The 20,171-nt window shown below is 39.0% G+C and overlaps 1 pseudogene; it reads left to right on the top strand.

The window, feature by feature from the left end:
* Positions 1–5,033: 5,033 nt before the first annotated feature.
* LOC100609287 (thiopurine S-methyltransferase-like) lies at positions 5,034–5,731 on the top strand (annotated as a pseudogene).
* The last annotated feature ends 14,440 nt before the right edge of the window (positions 5,732–20,171 follow it).

Below are 20,171 nucleotides of genomic sequence, written 5' to 3'. Positions count from 1 at the left end.
TGAGGCCTTTACTCTGGCCAACCACACTGGTCTCTATTGTCTTGAGAAGGCTTTTCATACAAAGTATAAATTTCCATTGATACCAGTCATCATTACTCAGTGTCTCAAAAATTCATTTCAAACTCAATAAGATGTATATTTTCAAATAATTTATCCAATCTCTCAACTTAAAACAGAGTCAAATGTTGCATTTTGAGTCAAAAATGTCTGAAAAGAAAGAAAACATTATTTGGAAGATGTGACCTGCTCTCATGTTAAAATTATGTGTCATGGCTCTGTATCAACAAAAGCTGCTATAGTCACCATTAACAAGGACTCATACATCATTCTGCTTGAACTATAAATAGTAAATGTCTGTATATAAGGGCTATATGTGAAAATGAAAATGTTCTGTGTTTTATCGTATAACATGTTTACCTTTTTCTCATTCCTCATTTGGTTTTAATTTTATTTCAATTCTCTTGAAAGCAATGGACCATGTCCTCAACACGAAAAAGTCAGACACGCACAGCTCTCTGTCCTCTACTCCTCACAAATATACTCATTCTACCACCTCTACCAAAATTTCAGTCAAGGTTACTACATATCTTTATCTTTGGTGCAAACAAGCAAAAATTTCCATTGTACTGCTTTTCCTCCTGAGACCCATCCTGGAGTTACCGCCACCTAGTGACAAGTAAGAGTATTCATTCCTTTTATTTTTGAAATCTATATTGCTCAAATTTTAGAAAAGTAAAATAAGTAGACATAATAAAATAAATATAAAATTCTGAAAGAACCTTTTAGTCCACAATATAGCTGCCACACCATTGTTTGACTATAAATGAACATAATTATTTTTGTGTTTTCAAATAAATCAGACTTCTTCCAGTTTTCCAGCATGTTAATGTTTTACTTTGGGATGAAAATGTAAACTATACAGATTATGTATTCCTCTGCACCTTGAACTTACTGAAATTCTATGCTAAAATAAAATTCTTTTTTATTAGCTTGCCAATTGTTTTCAATAACAATTTGCTGTTTTATAGAATATGCTTATATCTATAGCTCTTGGCTTGAGAAGTTTCTGTGTGTACACATTCCTGAGATGTTGTCACAAATTATTTCCCTACATTCATGACTACATAAATATTGTTTTAAAAGAAAAAATGTTAACATTTGGTCAACATATTTTGGAATTCTTTCAGATATATGGTATTAAATAAATTATGCTAAATATATCTGTACAGTTAGCTGTGTAGAAGTTAGAAAGTTGGTTTTCTTTAAACAGTGCCCTACTATCATCTTTCAGGGTCACACACATAGTAACTTTAGTCTGGAAAGTGATCTATTGTTTAAAGTAGGAAACACAGGAATACTGCATAATTTTAGTTGAATTGTCTTAAGAATCAAATGCAGCCCTACTGGCTGCAAATGGGAACTTCCATGTAAATGTCCAAATTTTATGAAGAACTACCATTTAGGGTCAAATAGCATTTATTTAAAAATCATCTCTTCTGACTTTTAAGGTACAAAGAATTATGTACAATGTTTTGAATTGGTTCACTTTTTCCTCAGAAGCAGGATGAAAATATACACCGTGGATACTGAACACTCCAAATGGGCAATGTAGTCAGTTTGTCCAGTTGAAGAACTGCTGGGAGGCTTAAGCTAGTTCTTTTGGTGTTGATAGTAAGGAAAACCCTCGAATATGAATGGGTAAGCTCTGGGTCTCCAGGTTAGCAACACTTTTTATTTCCCACAGTCACTGGAACCAAATCTCATTAATCTATGTCTTCTAAAAAGTTATAGAGGTCATATTAAAATGTGTTTGATATAACAGTTTCTCTATCTGTGCTTGAAAAGGAAACAAAAGTAAAATTCTGAAGTTTAGATGTTTCATAATTTAATATCAGACTTGAATTCAAGAAATGTCACAGTAATGTTACTGTGTCATAATAATAGGAAGGTAAAGATTCAATTCAGCTGATGCTTTAGATACATATTATATAATATTGGTTTAATGTATACGAATAATGTGATAGAAATTATGTAGTTGTTTCAATATTAGGAAAACAAAAAATGTGGCCGTTAGGATTACAGGAGGCTGAGGCAGATGGATCACCTGAGGTCAGGAGTTCAAGGCCAGCATAGCCAACATAGAGAAACCTCATCTCTACTAAAAATAAAAATACTACTAAAAATACAAAAGTTAGCTGGGCGTTGTGACAGGCACCTATAGTCCCAGCTACTAGGGAGGCTGAGGCAGGAGAATCACTTGAACCCGTTGGGTGGAGGTTGCAGTGAGTCACGATTGCACCACTTCACTCTATCCTGGGTGATAGAGTGAAACACTGTCAAAAAAAAAAAGTTTATGTTTAAGATGATTTAGCATTAAAAAATGATCAAATTGATTAAACTAAAACAAAAATACCTCAAACATCAGAAGTACATTTTCTCAGCTTGATTTCATGTGTGCCCATTGCTTTATCTGTATTACAGGAATCTTGAATTTACAAAAAATAATAAAATATACTAACCAAATAAAATATTAATAGAGCAACAGGAATCATCAGAAGTAATATTTTCCTTTAGCTAGATAGACATGAAATATTTCTTTTTGTGTGTCCAACAATGATCAGTGAGAATTTTATAGTAGAAATTTAAAGAATATTCATTAAGTAAAAGATTTATATTTTTCCAAATATTCAGGTAAATTCCTTTAATTCTGAGCTAGATATTTTGCTTCCAATTTAAAATGAATGTTTTAGATTGATTTAGCATTTCTTTTTTGAAATCAGCATGTAGGTCATGGGTTAGGCTACAGTAACCTGTTGGAGGGCACTCTCCTTTGTCAGAACTTTAAAGTTGTAACACCCCAGAGAATCAGTAAAACACTATATTATTGTGTCCTGTGGCATCATAAGGCAAGAATTAGACTGAGAGGCATTTCCTAAATTTAGGACAAAGACAAGAAATTTAAAATCAAGCAACTCTTGATGTCTAAGTAATCTGAGGCAATTAAGTTCAGAGAAAATGTTGTTATGAACCTGTGGACTGAGACCCTAGTAGAGAAGCTTGTATTAAGAAGTGGGAAGTTCTCAAAAATAAAATTTTCACTCTACAACTAAAAATAATCCCCAAGTGAAATAGAAGGAGAATGAATCTAAAGATGATGTGACCTTATAGGGACTTCTCAAATGAGCTTATGTTATAAAAGGAGGCACATAAAAGAAGGAAAAATAGACACACTCAAGGACAAATGTTTTTAAATTGCACATATATACCTATTTATACATTATCAAGAAGCTTGAAGCCAAGGAAGAAATGAGAACAGTAAAATTAGAAGAAAAATTTAAAACCCCCAAAAGTGTCTTTGAAAAAATTATATTTAGAATAAGCACAGAAAAGGACTACATTGATTTGTTTCTCAAATTTGGGAAGTTAATTTAAAATGCAGATTCTTCCCCTACTAAGTAAGTACAAATCTCCAGGGATGGGCCCATGAATCTGCATTTTAATTTCAAGTAAATTTATTTTTTTAAGTAGAAAGTGAATATAGTTTAGAAAGTCAAATAATGGTCTAGGCACAGAGGATCACACCTGTAATCCTAGCGCTTTGGGAGGCCAAGGAGGGCGGATCACCTGAGGTCAGGGGTTTGACCAGCCTGACCAACATGATGAAACCTCGTCTCTACTAAAAATGCAAAAAAATTAGCTGGGCATGGTGGCAGGCACCTGTAATTTCAGTTACTCGGGAGGCTGAGGCAGGACAATCACTTGAACCCAGGAGGCGGAGGTTGCATTGAGTTGAGATCTAGTCACTGCACTCCAGCCTGAGTGAGAGAGTGAGAGACTCCTTCTCAAAAAAAAAAAAAGAATGCTAAAAAGACAACCAGTAAATAATAGTTCTCTTGGTCAATTTATTCCCAAACTCCCAAACTTGCTCCTCAAAGGAGACAACTTTCAAATGTTTTAGTTATCTCTACTGGCATTTACCTCCACTTTTCTAAACAATATGCTTATATTGCTATTTCGTGATTAGTCACTCTTAAATTCTACCTTTTGACTTCCTATGATAGTAGATAAGGATTTAGACCTCTTACACTTCCTTTCTAAACTTCCCCTCCCCATGCTCTCAACATAGTTCTATCATAATTTAGGGAAAATTGAACTCAGCGTTTACATTGGTATGACCATATACATTTTGTTTGTAGTTGAACTGACTAGTATACTGTTATTGCTTTTCTTTTCTCTTATAATTTCTTCTTTTTCCAGGCATTAATAATTGACTCTTTTCCTTATATTCTGAGATTTTAATGAACCTACTACTAATTGTACCCAAACATTCCGTCATTGTTTCCATACTATTTTCCACACGAGCAAACATATCAGGTAATTCCTCAATTCCTGTTTTCCCAGAAGTATTCCCTCTTGGAGTCTTTTATCTCTTTGCTCTGCTTTGGGCTAGTTTCTCTTCAGGCCTATTGCATACCTGCTGTCCTGTGTATTCCCTTTGCCATCATCCTGTGTTGGATTCCCTATTCCTTTAATCTTCCTTTTTCTCTATTTGCTCCCTTGTTTTGGTAGACCACGTCCTCCAGTCACTTTCCCAGTGCTGCATAGATGGCACTTTTTGAGTCCTAACATGTTTGAAAACATCTTTAGAGCTACTAATGCACTTTGTAGTGCCTCATTTTAATATGAATGGGAAGCCAAATATCATCATATATTTGAAGAAGGCCTCTGATATATTAAAAAAAAAGGCAAAATAAACAGAAGACTTGGAGAGGAAAAATGTAGAGCCAAAGCTAACAATAAAACGTTCAAAATAGGTAAATAATATCCTCAGACAGATGAGAGATGCTGCAACTGTGAATCAAGAACAAGATACTCTATGAACTTGCTGATGCTGAACACGTGCAGCTTCCTGGAATGCGGCATGCCCACCTAGCCGTACACATCTCTTTAACTGTATTCTTTGTGATATCTTTTATAGTAAACCAACAAATGCATCGAAAACATATTCTTGAGAGATAGATGCCACTGAAACTATGAATAATACAAGAACTTCACTTGATATTGAAGAGTATTCCGATACTGAGGTACAGAAACACCAAGTACTAAGTCTGGAAGCATGGCAAGACAAGCTTATTAAAGCATTTGGATACTTTTCATAAAGGCGAGAGTGGACTGAGGATGTTTTTTCCTCTATATGGAAAAGTATTAATAGTTGAGATGAAATGGTTTGCAGACCAGGGACACAGTGCAGTTGGTGTGAAAATCAGTGAACTTGAGATACAAGAATTTTTTACACAGCAAATCTTTCTTACTCAGAAGAACCAATCACTAAAATTCCTGAAACCAAATATATAAGAGTTCTTCAGGGAACATTTCGTTGTACTGTTGCAGCATTTTTTATCTTCCCAGAACAAATATTGACAAATTTGACAGGATTTGGAATAGAGGAGCATTAGTTACCATTAATCCAGGTGGATTGTGAATGCTCTGCAAGTATAATGTCGTTCCTCCTGAGAAAACAGTTTCAGTACCTCATGTGTGTTCTTTCTTATGATTCAAGTAAAAACATGCAGCCCACCATTTTTATGTTCCACATGCTTAAATTGAAAGGTTATTTGGTACAATATGCAGTATCTATTGTCTTGGAAATGCTGATGCTTTTGAAGAACAACATAAAAGTTGGGGAATTGACTACATTTTTGGAAAGATAGATCTACTTACAGAAAAGTAAATGAGACATAAATAAAATCAAGTAACATTACCATGATTTTGAGCAATTGAAAATTATGCTGAGGCTGGGCACAGTGGCTCATGCCTGTAATCCATCACTTTGGGAAGCCAATGAGGGAGGACTGCTTGAGATCAAGAGTTGGAGGCCAGCCTGGGCAATGTAGTGAGACCTCATGTCTACAAAATATAAAAATAAAAAATTAGCCTGGCATGGTGGCATGTGCCTGTAGTTCCAGCTACTTGGGGGGCTGAAGTTGGAGGATCACTTGAGCCTGGGACGTTGAGGTTGCGGTGAGCCTGACTGCACCACTGCACTCCAGCCTGGGTGACAGAGCAAGACGCTGTCAAAAAAAATAAATAAATAAAAGAAAAGAAAGAAAACAAAGAAAGTAAAGAAAATTATTCTAAGGCCTGAAAATGTAATAGATGGATTTTTGAAACTTGTTTATAAATCATACCATAGATCTTTGCTCAAAAATGCATATAACTTTTAGGAAAAAAAAAACATACTAAAAAAGTTAAAATAGTGCCTTTGGAGGAGAGTATGATGTGTGAAAGGTGAAAGATTAAACCAGTGTGTCTTACTGATAGATTGCAAGATTTTTTATCAATCAGCATGTATTACTTTTATAATTAAAAAATAAAAATGTAATGCATATTACTTATCTAAAATAGACATAGAAAAACTGACATTCTTTATGAAATTTAGAATGATTGAAGAAATGTAACACATAATAAGATTCAAAGTGGTCCCCAAAATTATGTAAAAGATATGCTTTTATTATAAATCTTTATCTTTTACTCAAATCCTGGCATCCCTTTTCACATTTTCTCCATATATAATTATACGTGTAACATAATCAAGAAATAAATTTTAATTGAACAAATCAATCTATATGGAACAAAATATTATTCCCAAACTGTAAGAATAAATTTTTTAACAGTTTTTTAAAAATATACTATAAAAATAACTATCAGCGCACAAGACATAGATCCTAGAAATTTAAATACGACATAAAAAAGAATCAGTCTCATATTCTCTCTTGTTGGTTAATATCACATTGGTGGATATAGCCTAGTGTTCTCAAGGTTTAGTCTACGCCCAAATCACCTGAAGACTGTAGGCCAAGCTTGGAAGAATACACACAGACATTTATCCACTCTCTCTCCTGAAGCCCCCTTAAAATAAAAGTAACGGATTTTTTTAAGACTTTATTGTGACAGAGACACAAACAAACAAAGAAAAGGACATATGAGAAAACAAACACAAGGCTATGAACAGAAAAAAAGAACTCACAAAAATTAGAATTGCTATCCTTAGAAAAATAAGAGAAGACGGAAAGTGGATAGAGGTGTGGCCAACTGACTTAGCTCATGTCAGAGAAAGATGTGCATAGGTTCACTTCTCATTGGACTACTACACAGTCATTTTAGCCTTCAACAAATGCTTGATGACATCTCTTATTTGTTCCATGTTCATCTATTCGTGTTCATTTGTTCTGTGTTCATCTGTTCTGTGTTCATCTGTTAAGGGTCTTAAGGCTTGTAGACTCATAAGCTTCAATATCAACTGATTGGGCAGTAAGGCAAGCAGATCCTTAAATGTCAGCATTTAGAGTTCTTGAAGAAGAGACATCTTAACATTGATGGTCTAATTTATTAATTTTTTTTCCTTTATGATTAGTGCCTTTTGTTTTCTGCTTAAGAAATGTATGCTGGAGGCTGGCCAAGATAGTTGACTAGAAGCAACTAATGTGTGCTGCACTCACGGAGAGAAATAGAAGGGCTAAGTAAATGCAGCACCTTCAACTGAAACATCCAGGTACACGCATTGGAATTCATCAAGGAAACAAAGAAAAGGCAGGATGACCCCCCATCTGGGAATGACATGGAGTTGGGGGGCTTTTCCTACCCAGGGAAGTGCTGAGAGGGTAAGGGACCCTGAGGAACCCACATTTCCCCCACGGATATTTGGAACCCTCAGGTCAGGAGATCCCCCCGTGTACCCACTCCACCAGGGCCTGCAGTCTCACATGCAGAGAGCTACATGCAGTCTTGGCAGAACAGCTGCTCAGGCACACATAGAGCCCCAGGTGTCTTAGATACCCAGGCTCACCAGCAAAGCAGCTGCAACTCTAGCAAAGAAGCAGATTAGACCCCCCATAGGTAACCCAGGAAAAGGGCTTAATCCCGGGGACTGAGCAGTGACTAGCTGCAGGCCCTGCTCCTATGGTGCCTTGCAGGATAAATCCCACTGGCTTGGAACCACAGCCAGCCACCAGTAGTAGCATTACACCTCCCTGAGACATAACCCCCAGAGGGACGGGTGGCCACCATCTTTGCTATTTTGCAGCCTTAGCCATTGTTGGCTTTAGACCTTAGAAAGTCTGAGCCAGCTAGGGGCTGAAGCTAGCACAGTGCAGCTGCCCTATGAAAAAGTGACCAGACTGCTTTTTTATGTGGGTCCCGGATCCTGTTTCTGCTCAATGGGATAGATCTTCCCACCGGGGTCTTCAACCTCCCCCACTGGTATTTCCCGGCTAGCAGCAGCTCTAGGCCTCCCTGGGATGGAACTCCCAGAGGGAAGGGTGGGCCACCATCTTCACTATTTCACAGCCTTTGTCATTGCTGCCTTCAGGCTTAGGAGAGTCTGAGGCAACCGGGGGCTGGAGTGGAACCCCAGCATAGCACAGCACAACTGCTCTACAGAAAAGCAGCCAGAATGCTTTCTTATATAGGCCCCTAATCCCATTCCTCCTCACTGGGAGGGACCTCCCAACCAGGACTTCTTGGTGGTATATTTGGGCTGGCAACAGATAATGGAAATGCCAAGGTAATTAGGGTCTAGAGCGGACCTCCAGCATACTGCAGCAGCCCTATGCAAAAGTGGCCAGACTGTTTGTTACATGGGCCTCCAATCCTGTATCTTCTCACTGGGAGGGTCCTCCTCACCTGGATCTCCAGCAGTCTCCCACCAGGGCTGATCCAGTAGCAGCTCTGCAAGTCCCTGGGTCAGAGGTCCCAGTAGAAGGCGTGGGTTGCCATATTTGCTGTCCCGCAGCCCTTGCCCTTGCTGTCTCCAGGCTCTGGAGAGTCTGCAGGGACCAGGGGCTGGTCTGGACTCCCAGCACCAAGCACCAACCTCAAGGAAAAGTGGCTGGGCTTTTCTCCATGCAGGCCCCAGTCCTCGATTTTCCTCACTGGCCAGAGCTGCCCAACCTGGGACTCCAGCACAACCAGCCTGCCCCCACCTGACTACTTCAATCAGAGGCATCCCAGTATTTCTCCGAGGAGAAAATCCCAGAGTTAACCCACAACCCTGCTGCCACTGCACTTGTAGGGGTACCACCTAACAACCCTCAGACTGGGGAAGTAACAAAGGACCCAGTCACTATGCTGCCACCTCCAGCACACAGCAACCACCATACAAAGATGAGTCTAGCCCCTCTTCCCTGGAAATCTCCAACCCCCACTCATCACCAAGAAGCACAATAAAAGAATACAGGAGGTGACAGGCAAAATAGGCAGTATAAAAAAGAATGTAACTGACCTAATAGACCTGAAAAACACACTACAGGAATTTCACAATGCTATCACAAATATTAACAGCAGAATATACGAGGCTGAGGAAAGAATCTTAGAACATGAAGACTGGCTCTCTGAAATAAGACAACCAGACAAAAATAAAGACAAAAACATGAAAAACAATAAATAAAACCTCCAATAAATATGAGATTATGTAAAGAAGCCAAATCTATGAATCACTGGCATCCCTGAAAGGAACAGAAAGAAAACAAACAACTTGGAAAGCATATTTCGAGATATTGTTCATTAAAACTTCCCCAAACTTGTTAAAGAAGCCAACGGTCAAATTCAGGAAATACAGAGAACCCTTGCAAGATTCTATACAAGGAGATCATCCTCACTTGTGCTTTTCAGCTCCACCATCCCCACTTAGGGATGATCTTCTTGTATAGAAGTGTAGCATGTATTTCAGTGCTGTCATCCCCACTTGGGGATGATCTCATCGTATACAATTTTGCAGGGGTTCTCTGTATTGAAATGAAAGAAAAAGATGTTAAAGGCAGCCAGAGAGACAGATCACATTACCTACAAAAGGAAGCACATCAGACTAACAGCACACCTTTCAGAAGAAACCCTACAAGCCAGAAGAGATTGGGGGCTTATATACAGCATTTTTAAAGAAAAGAAATTCCAACCAAGAATTTCACATCAGGCCAAACTAAACTTCATAAGTGAAGCAAAAATAAGATCATTTTCACACAAGCAAATCCTAAGGAAAGTTATTATCACCAGACCTGCCTTTCAAGACCTCCTGAAAGGAGCACTAAATATAAGGAAACACCATTACCAGCCAATACAAAAACATACTTAAGTACACAGACCAGTAACACTATAAAGCAACCACACAAACAAGTTTGCATAATAACCAGCTAACATCATGATGGCAGGATCAAATCCACATATATCAATATTAACCTTGAATGTAAATGGGCCAAATGCCCTAATTAACAGGCACAGAGTGGAAAGCTGGATAAAGAACCAAGAACCAATGGTATATTGTCTTCAAGAGACCCATCTCACATGAGATGACACCCATAGGCTCAAACTAAGGTGACAGAGAAAAATCTACCTAGTAAATGAAAAACAGAAAAAAGCAGGAATTGCAGTCCTCATTTCAGACAAAATCGACTTTAAAGCAACAAAGATCAAAAAAGACAAAAAAGAGCATTACATAATGATAAAGGGTCAAACTCAACAAGAACACCTAACTATCCTAAATATTTATGCAACCAACACAGGATCACCTAGATTCATACAGCAAGTGCTCAGAGCCCTTCAAAGAGACAGACTCCCACACAATAATAGTGGGAGACTTTAACTCCCCACTGACAGTGTTAGAAAGATCATCAAGGCAGAAAATTGACAGAGATATTTAAGTTCTGAATGCAGCACTGGATCAAATGGACCCGATAGACACCTACATAACTCTCCACCAAAAATCAACAGAATGTCATCACCAAATGGCACATACTCTGAAATCTACCACATAATCAGACATAAAACAATCCTCAGCAAATACAAAAGAACTGAAATCATACCAAATACTTTCTTGGACCACAGGGCCATGAAATTGAAAATAAAGACCAAGAAAATTGCTCAAAATCATACAATTTTATTCAAATTAAATAACCTGCTCCTGAATGACTTTTGGGTAAATAATTAAATAAGTAATTTAAATAATAATTAAAGCATAAACCAAGAAATTATTTGAAACTAATGAAAACAAAGATACAACATACTAGAATCTCTGGGACACAGCTAAGGCAGTGTTAAGAGGCAAATTTATAGCACTTGACACCCACATCAAAAAGCAGAAATATCTCAATGTAACAACCTAACATCCCAACGAAAAGAACCAGATAACCAAGGGGAAACCAAGCCCAAAAGAAGCAGAAGACAAGAAATAACCAAAATCAGAACTGAACTGAGGGAGATTGAAACATGCAAAGCCACTGAAAATAGTAACAAATCTAGGAGTTTGTTTTCTGAAAACAAATAAATAAAATAGACCACTAACTATAATAATAAAAAAGAAAAGAGATACAATTGAAATAAACAATTAGAAACAACAAAGAAGATATTAATACTGAATTCGCAGAAATATAAATAACCATCAGAGACTCTTATGAACACCTCTGTGCACACAAACTAGAAAATCTAGAAGAAATGGATAAACTCCTGGACACACACACCCTCCCAAGACTGAACCAGGAAGAAATTGAATCATTGCACAGACCAACAAGCTTTGACATTGAATCAGTAATAAATATCATCAACCAAAAAAAGGACCAGAGAGATTCACAGCTGAATTATACCAGATGTACAAAGAAGAACTGGTACCATTCCTACAGAAACTCTTCCAAAAAATTGAGAAGAGGGACTCTTCCTCAACTTATTCTGTGAGGTCAGCATCATCCTTATACCAAAACATGGCAGAGACATGGCAGAGACAAAACAAAAAAAAGAAAACCTCAGGCCAATATCCTCGATGAACATCGATACAAGAATCCTCAACACAATACCGGCAAACCAAATCAAGCATCACACCAAAAAGTTTATCCGCCATGATCAAGTAGGCTTTATCTCTGAGATTCGAGGCTGGTTCCACATATGCAAATCAATAAATATGATTAATCACATAAACAAAACTAAAGACAAAATCCACATTATCTTGATTAAGATGGCAGAAGGCAGGACTAGCTTGCAGCTCCCGCTCAGATGCACAGAACAGCATGTGGAGACTTACACTGTGAATTTTTGCTCCAAGAACGGTCACAGAAATATACCAGGAAAGCCAAGAGAATCCACAGACCCTTTGAAGGAACTGAATCACCACTGCAAGCTCCATGAGATGGCAAAAAACTGCGAGTCTGCTTGCTTTCTCAATGGGGAAGCTCATGGTCTGGGGCTAGTTCTCAGCCCTGGTCACTGGCTGCCTGGAAATAGACTCAGGATGTTGGAGGGGCACAGTGGGAGTGAGACTGGCCTTTGGGACTGTGGGCTGTGTGAGAGCAGGGTAAGGCCTGGGACTGCCAGTTTTCCCCCACTCCCTGGCAACCTGTATGACTCAGCAGAGGCAACAATAATCCCCCTTGGGAATATAACTACATTGCACTGGGAATTACACCTCCATCCCCCACAGCAGCCATAGCAAACCCTGTACAAGGAGAGGCTGAGCTCAGACATACCTATCTCTGGCCCCACCTGGTGGTCTTTCTCTGCCTGCCCTGGTAGCCAAAGAAAAAGGTCATAATCTCTTGCAAACTCCATGGCCCTGGCCACCAACTGAGAAATATGAATACTAAAGCAGGTGTCCCTACAGCAAGTTTACATCCTCCCTATAGGACCACAGCTAATACACTCTTGAAAGTAGGCCACTTCCTGGCTAGAGGCCAACCAACACAACCAAAACCAACACACTGAACAAAAACACAACCAAGGTCCCACACACAGTCTACCTCACTCCCCTGTTACCTCTACTGCAGCAGGTGTTGGTATGCACAGCTTAGAGACCTGAAGATGGATCACATCACAGGAGTCTTTGCAGATACTCTCCAGCACCAGCTCAAATCCTAGTAACTCTGCTGAGTGTCTAGACCCAGAAGATCAAAAACAGTCACTACAGATCAACTCTCAGGAAGCCCCATTCCTAGGGAAAGAAGAAGAACATCACATCCAGGGAGCACCCCATGGGGCAAAACTGCAGCCCTTGAATCCCAGATTTTCCCTCTAACATAGTCTACCCAAATGAGAAGGAACCAGAAAAACAATTCTGATAATATGACAAAACAAGGTTTTTTAACAACTCCAAAAGATCATACCAGCTCACCAGCAATGGATCCAAACCAAGATGAAATATCTGAATTGCCAGAAAAATAACTCAGAAGGTTGATTATTAAGCTAATCAAGGAGGCACCAGAGAAAGGTGAAGTCCAACTTAAAGAAATGAAAAACATAATACAGGATATGAAAGAAAAATACTTCAGTGAAATAGATCGCATAAAGAAAAAACAATCACAACTTCCGGAAATCAAGGATGCATTTAGAGAAATGCAAAATGAACTGAAGAGTCTCAGCAATAGAGTTGAACAAGCAGAAAAAAGAAGGTCAGAGCTCAAAGACAAGGCTTTCAAATTAACTCAATCCATCAATGACAGAAAAAAAAATTAAAAATGAACAAAGCCTCCAAAAACTTTGGGACTATGTTAAACGTCCAAACCTAAGAATAATTGGTGTTCCTGATGAAGAAGAGAAATCTAAAAGTGTAAAACATATTTAAGGGAATAATCAAGGAAAACTTCCCCCAGCCTTGCTAGAGACCTAGATATCCAAATACAAAAAGCTCAAAGAACACCTGAGAAATTTATCACAAAAAGATCATCACTTATGCATGTAGTCATCAGGTTATCTAAAGTCAAGATGAAGGAAAGAATTTTAAGAGCTGTGAGGCAAAAGTATTAGGTAACCTCTAAAGGAAAACCCATCAGAATAACAGCAGATTTCTCAGCAGAAAACCTTCAGGCTAAAATGGATGGGGTCCTATTTTTAGCCTCCTTAAACTAAACAATTATCAGCCAAGAATTTTGTATCCAGCAAAACTAAGCTTCATAAATGAAGGAAAGTTACAGTCTTTTCCAGACAAACAAATGCTGAGAGAATTAATTCACCACAACCAAGCCAGCACTACAAGAATTGCTAAAAGGAGCTCTAAATCTTGAAATAAATCCTCAAAATACACCAAAATAGAACCTCTTTAAAGCATGAATTGCATAGGCCCTATATAACAATAGCACAGTGAAAAAGAAACCAAGGTATTCAGGCAACAAATAGCAGAATGAAAAGAAGAGGACCTCACATCTCAATACTAACATTGAATGTAAATAGCCTAAATGCTTCGCTTAAAGGATACAGAATGACAGAATGGATAAGAATTTGCCAGCCAAGTTTCTGCTGTCCTCAGGAGACTGACCTAACACGTAAGGACTCATATAAACTTAAGGTGAAGGGATGGAAAAAGATATTCCATGCAAGTGGACACCAAAAGTGAGCAGGAGTAGCTATTCTTATATCAGACAAAACTAACTTTAAAGCAACAGCAGTTTAAAAAGACAAAGAAGGACATTATATAATGATAAAACAACTCATTCAACAGGAAAATGTCATAATTTTAAATATATATGCACCCAAATTCATAAAACACTTAATAGTAGACCCAAGAAATGAGATAGATGGCAACACAGCAAAAGTGTAGGACTTTAATACTCCACTGACAGCACTAGACAGGTAATCAAGACAGAAAGTCAACAAAGAAACAATGGACTTAAACTATGCCCTACAACAAATGGACTTAACAGATATTTATAGAACATTCTACCAAACATCTACAGAATATACATTCTATTCATCAGCACACGGAACATTCTCCAAGATAGACCATATGATAGGACACAAAACATGTCTCAGTAAATTTCAGAAAATCAAAATTATATCAAGTACTCTGTCAGACCACAGTGAGATAAAATTGAAAATCAACTCCAAAAGGAAGCCTCTAACACATGCAAACACATGGCAATTAAATAACCTGCTCCTGAATGATCATTGGATCAACAATGAAATCAAGATTAAAATTAAAACATTCTTTCAACTGAATGATAATAGCAACACACCCTATCAAAGACTCTGGGATACAGAGAAAGTAGTGTTAAAAAGAAAGTTCATAGCATTAAATGCCCATATCTAAATGTCTGAAAGAGCACAAATAGACAATCTAAGGTCACACCTTATGGAACTGGAGAAACAAGAACAATCCAAAACCAAACCCAGCAGAAGGAAAGAAATAATGAAGATCAGAGCAGAACTAAATGAAATTAAAACAACAACAACAAAATACAAAACAGAAATGAAAAAGAAACTGTTTTTTTTTTTAAATAGAGGGAGGAGCCAAGATGGCCAAATAGGAACAGCTCCGGTCTACAGCTCCCAGCGTGAGCGATGCAGAAGACGGGTGATTTCTGCATTTCCATCTGAGGTACCAGGTTCATCTCACTAGGGAGTGCCAGACAGTGGGCGCAGGTCAGTGGGTGCGCACACCATGCGCGAGCCGAAGCAGGGCGAGGCATTGCCTCACTTGGGAAGCACAAGGGGTCAGGGAAGTTCCCTTTCCTAGTCAAAGAAAGGGGTGACAGACGGCACCTGGAAAATCGGGTCACTCCCACCCGAATACTGTGCTTTTCCGACGGGCTTAAAAAATGGCGCACCACGAGATTATATCCCGCACCTGGCTCAGAGGGTCCTACAACCACGGAGTCTCCCTGATTGCTAGCACAGCAGTCTGAGATCAAACTGTAAGGCGGCAGCGAGGCTGGGGGAGGGGCGCCTGCCATTGCCCAGGCTTGCTTAGGTAAGCAAAGCAGCCGGGAAGCACGAAATGGGTGGAGCCCACCACAGCTCAAGGAGGCCTGCCTGCCTCTGTAGGCTCCACCTCTGGGGGCAGGGCACAGACAAACAAAAAGACAGCAGTAACCTCTGCAGACCTAAATGTCCCTGTCTGACAGCTTTGAAGAGAGCAGTGGTTCTCCCAGCATGCAGCTGGAGATATGAGAAGGGGCAGCCTGCCTCCTCAAGTGGGTCCCTGACCCCTGACCCCTGAGCAGCCTAACTGGGAGGCACCCCCCAGCAGGCACAGACTGACACCTCACACGGCCAGGTACTCCAACAGACCTCAGCTGAGGGTCCTGTCTGTTAGAAGGAAAACTAACCAACAGAAAGGACATCCACACCAAAAACCCATCTGTACATCACCATCATCAAAGACCAAAAGTAGATAAAACCACAAAGATGGGGAAAAAACAGAGCAGAAAAACTGGAAACTCTAAAAAGCAGAGCGACTCTCCTCCTCCAAAGGAACGCAGTTCCTCACCAGCAACAGAACAAAGCTGGATGGAGAATGACTTTGACGAGCTGAGAGAAGAAGGTTTGAGATGATCAAATTACTCCGAGCAATGGGAGGACATTCAAACCAAAGGCAAAGAAGTTGAAAACTTTGAAAAAAATTTAGAAGAATGTATAACTAGAATAACCAATACAGAGAAGTGCTTAAAGTAGCTGATGGAGCTGAAAACAAAGGCTCGAGAACTATGTGAAGAATGCAGAAGCCTCAGGAGCCGATGCGATCAACTGGAAGAAAGGGTATCAGCGATGGAAGATGAAATGAATGAAATGAAGTGAGAAGGGAAGTTTAGAGAAAAAAGAATAAAAAGAAATGAGCAAAGCATCCAAGAAATATGGGACTATGAGAAAAGACCAAATCTACGTCTGATGGGTGTACCTGAAAGTGACGGGGAGAATGGAACCAAGTTGGAAAACACTCTGCAAGATATTACCCAGGAGAACTTCCCCAATCTAGCAAGGCAGGCCAACATTCAGATTCAGGAAATACAGAGAACGCCATAAAGATACTCCTCGAGAAGAGCAACTCCAAGACACATAATTGTCAGATTCACCAAAGTTGAAATGAAGGAAAAAATGTTAAGGGCAGCCAGAGAGAAAGGTCGGGTTACCCACAAAGGGAAGCCCATCAGACTAACAGTGGATCTCTCGGCCGAAACTCTACAAGCCAGGAGAGAGTGGGGGCCAATATTCAACATTCTTAAAGAAAAGAATTTTCAACCCAGAATTTCATATCCAGCCAAACTAAGCTTCATAAGTGAAGAAGAAATAAAATCCTTTACAGACAAGCAAATGCTGAGAGATTTTGTCACCACCAGGCCTGCCCTAAAAGAGCTCCTGAAGGAAGTGCTAAACATGGAAAGGAACCAGTATCAGCCACTGCAAAATCATGCTAAAATGTAAGGACCATCCAGACTAGGAAGAAACTGCATCAACTAACGAGCAAAATCACCAGCTAACATCATAATGACAGGATCAAATTCACACATAACAATATTAACTTTAAATGTAAATGGACTACATGCTCCAATTAAAAGACACAGACTGGCAAATTGGATAAAGAGTCAAGACCCATCAGTGTGCTGTATTCAGGAAACCCATCTCACGTGCAGAGACACATATAGGCTCAAAATAAAAGGATGGAGGAAGATCTACCAAGCAAATGGAAAACAAAAAAAGGCAGGGGTGGCAATCCTAGTCTCTGATAAAACAGACTTTAAACCAACCAAGTTCAAAAGAGACAAAGAAGGCCATTACATAATGGTGAAGGGATCAATTCAAGAAGAAGAGCTAACTATCCTAAATATATATGCACCCAATACAGGAGCACCCAGATTCACAAAGCAAGTCCTGAGTGACCTACAAAGAGACTTAGACTCCCACACATTAATAATGGGAGATTTTAACACCCCACTGTCAACATTGGACAGATCAATGAGACAGAAAGTCAACAAGGATACCCAGGACTTGAACTCAGCTCTGCACCAAGCGGACCTAATAGACATCTACAGAACTCTCCACTCCAAATCAACAGAATATACATTTTCTTCAGCACCACACCACACCTATTCCAAAATTGACCACATACTTGGAAGTAAAGCTCTCCTCAGCAAATGTAAAAGAACAGAAATTATAACAAACTATCTCTCAGACCACAGTGCAATCAAACTAGAACTCAGGATTAAGAATCTCACTCAAAACCGCTCAACTACATGGAAACTGAACAACCTGCTCCTGAATGACTACTGGGTACATAATGAAATGAAGGCAGAAATAAAGATGTTCTTTGAAACCAATGAGAACAAAGACACAACATACCAGAATCTCTGGTACACATTCAAAGCAGTGTGTAGAGGGAAATTTATAGCACTAAATGCCCACAAGAGAAAGCAGGAAAGATCCAAAATTGACACCCTAACATCACAATTAAAAGAACAAGAAAAGCAAGAGCAAACACATTCAAAAGCTAGCAGAAGGCAAGAAATAACTAAAATCAGAGCAGAATTGAAGGAAATAGAGACACAAAAAGCCCTTCAAAAAATTAATGAATCCAGGAGCTGGTTTTTTGAAAGGATCCACAAAACTGATAGACCGCTAGCAAGACTAATAAAGAAAAAAAGAGAGAAAAATCAAATAGACGCAATAAAAAATGATAAAGGTGATATCACCACCGATCCCCCAGAAATACAAACTACCATCAGAGAATACTACAAACACCTCTACGCAAATAAACTAGAAAATCTAGAAGAAATGGATAAATTCCTCAACACATACACTCTCCCAAGACTAAACCAGGAAGAAGTTGAATCTCTGAATAGACCAATAACAGGATCTGAAATTGTGGCAATAATCAATAGCTTACCAACCAAAAAGAGTCCAGGACCAGATGGATTCACAGACTAATTCTACCAGAGGTACAAGGAGGAAATGTTATCATTCCTTCTGAAACTATTCCAATCAATAGAAAAAGAGGGAGTCCTCCCTAACTCATTTTATGAGGCCAGCATCATTCTGATACCAAAGCCGGGCAGAGACACAACCAAAAAAGAGAATTTTAGACCAATATCCTTGATGAACATGGATGCAAAAATCCTCAATAAAATACTAGCAAAACGAATCCAGCAGCACATCAAAAAGCTTATCCACCATGATCAAGTGGGCTTCATCCCTGGGATGCAAGGCTGGTTCAACATATGCAAATCAATAAATGTAATCCAGCATACAAACAGAACCAAAGACAAAAACCACATGATTATCTCAATAGATGCAGAAAAGGCCTTTGACAAAATTCAACAACACGTCATGCTAAAAACTCTCAATAAATTAGGTATTGATGAGACGTATTTCAAAACAATAAGAGCTATCTATGACAAACCCACAGCCAATATCATACTGAATGGGCAAAAACTGGAAGCATTCCCTTTGAAAACTGGCACAAGACAGGGATGCCCTCTCTCATCACTCCTATTCAACATAGTGTTGGAAGTTCTGGCCAGGGCAATTAGACAGGAGAAGGAAATAAAGGGTATTCAATTAGGAAAAGAGGAAGTCAAATTGTCCCTGTTTGCAGATGACATGATTGTATATCTAGAAAACCCCATTGTCTCAGCCCAAAATCTCCTTAAGCTGATAAGCAACTTCAGCAAAGTCTCAGGATACAAAACCAATGTGCAAAAATCACAAGCATTCTTATACACCAACAATAGACAAACAGAGAGCCAAATCATGAGTGAACTCCCATTCACAATTGCTTCAAAGAGAATAAAATACCTAGGAATCAAACTTACAAGGGATGTGAAGGACCTCTTCAAGGAGAACTACAAACCACTGCTCAAGGAAATAAAAGAGGATACAAACAAATGGAAGAATATTCCATGCTCATGGGTAGGAAGAATCAATATCGTGAAAATGGCCATACTGCCCAAGGTAATTTACAGATTCAATGTCATCCCCATAAAGCTACCAATGCCTTTCTTCACAGAATTGGAAAAAACTACTTTAAAGTTCATATGGAACCAAAAAAGAGCCCGCATCACCAAGTCAATCCTGAGCCAAAAAACCAAGCTGGAGGCATCACACTACCTGACTTCAAACTATACTACAAGGCTACAGTAACCAAAACAGCATGGTACTGGTACCAAAACAGCATGGTACTGTTACCAAAACAGAGATATAGATCAATGGAACAGAACAGAGCCCTCAGAAATAATGATGCATATCTACAACTATCTGATCTTTGACAAACCTGAGAAAAACAAGCAATGGGGAAAGGATTCCCTATTTAATAAATGGTGCTGGGAAAACTGGCTGGCCGTATGTAGAAAGCTGAAACTGGATCCCTTCCTTACACCTTATACAAAAATTAATTCAAGATGGATTAAAGACTTAAACGTTAGACCTAAAACCAT

Source organism: Pan troglodytes, chromosome X (assembly GCF_028858775.2).
Source record: "Pan troglodytes isolate AG18354 chromosome X, NHGRI_mPanTro3-v2.0_pri, whole genome shotgun sequence".
Taxonomy (NCBI): Eukaryota; Metazoa; Chordata; class Mammalia; order Primates; family Hominidae; genus Pan; species Pan troglodytes.
This window is presented reverse-complemented; position numbering and strand designations above follow the sequence as displayed.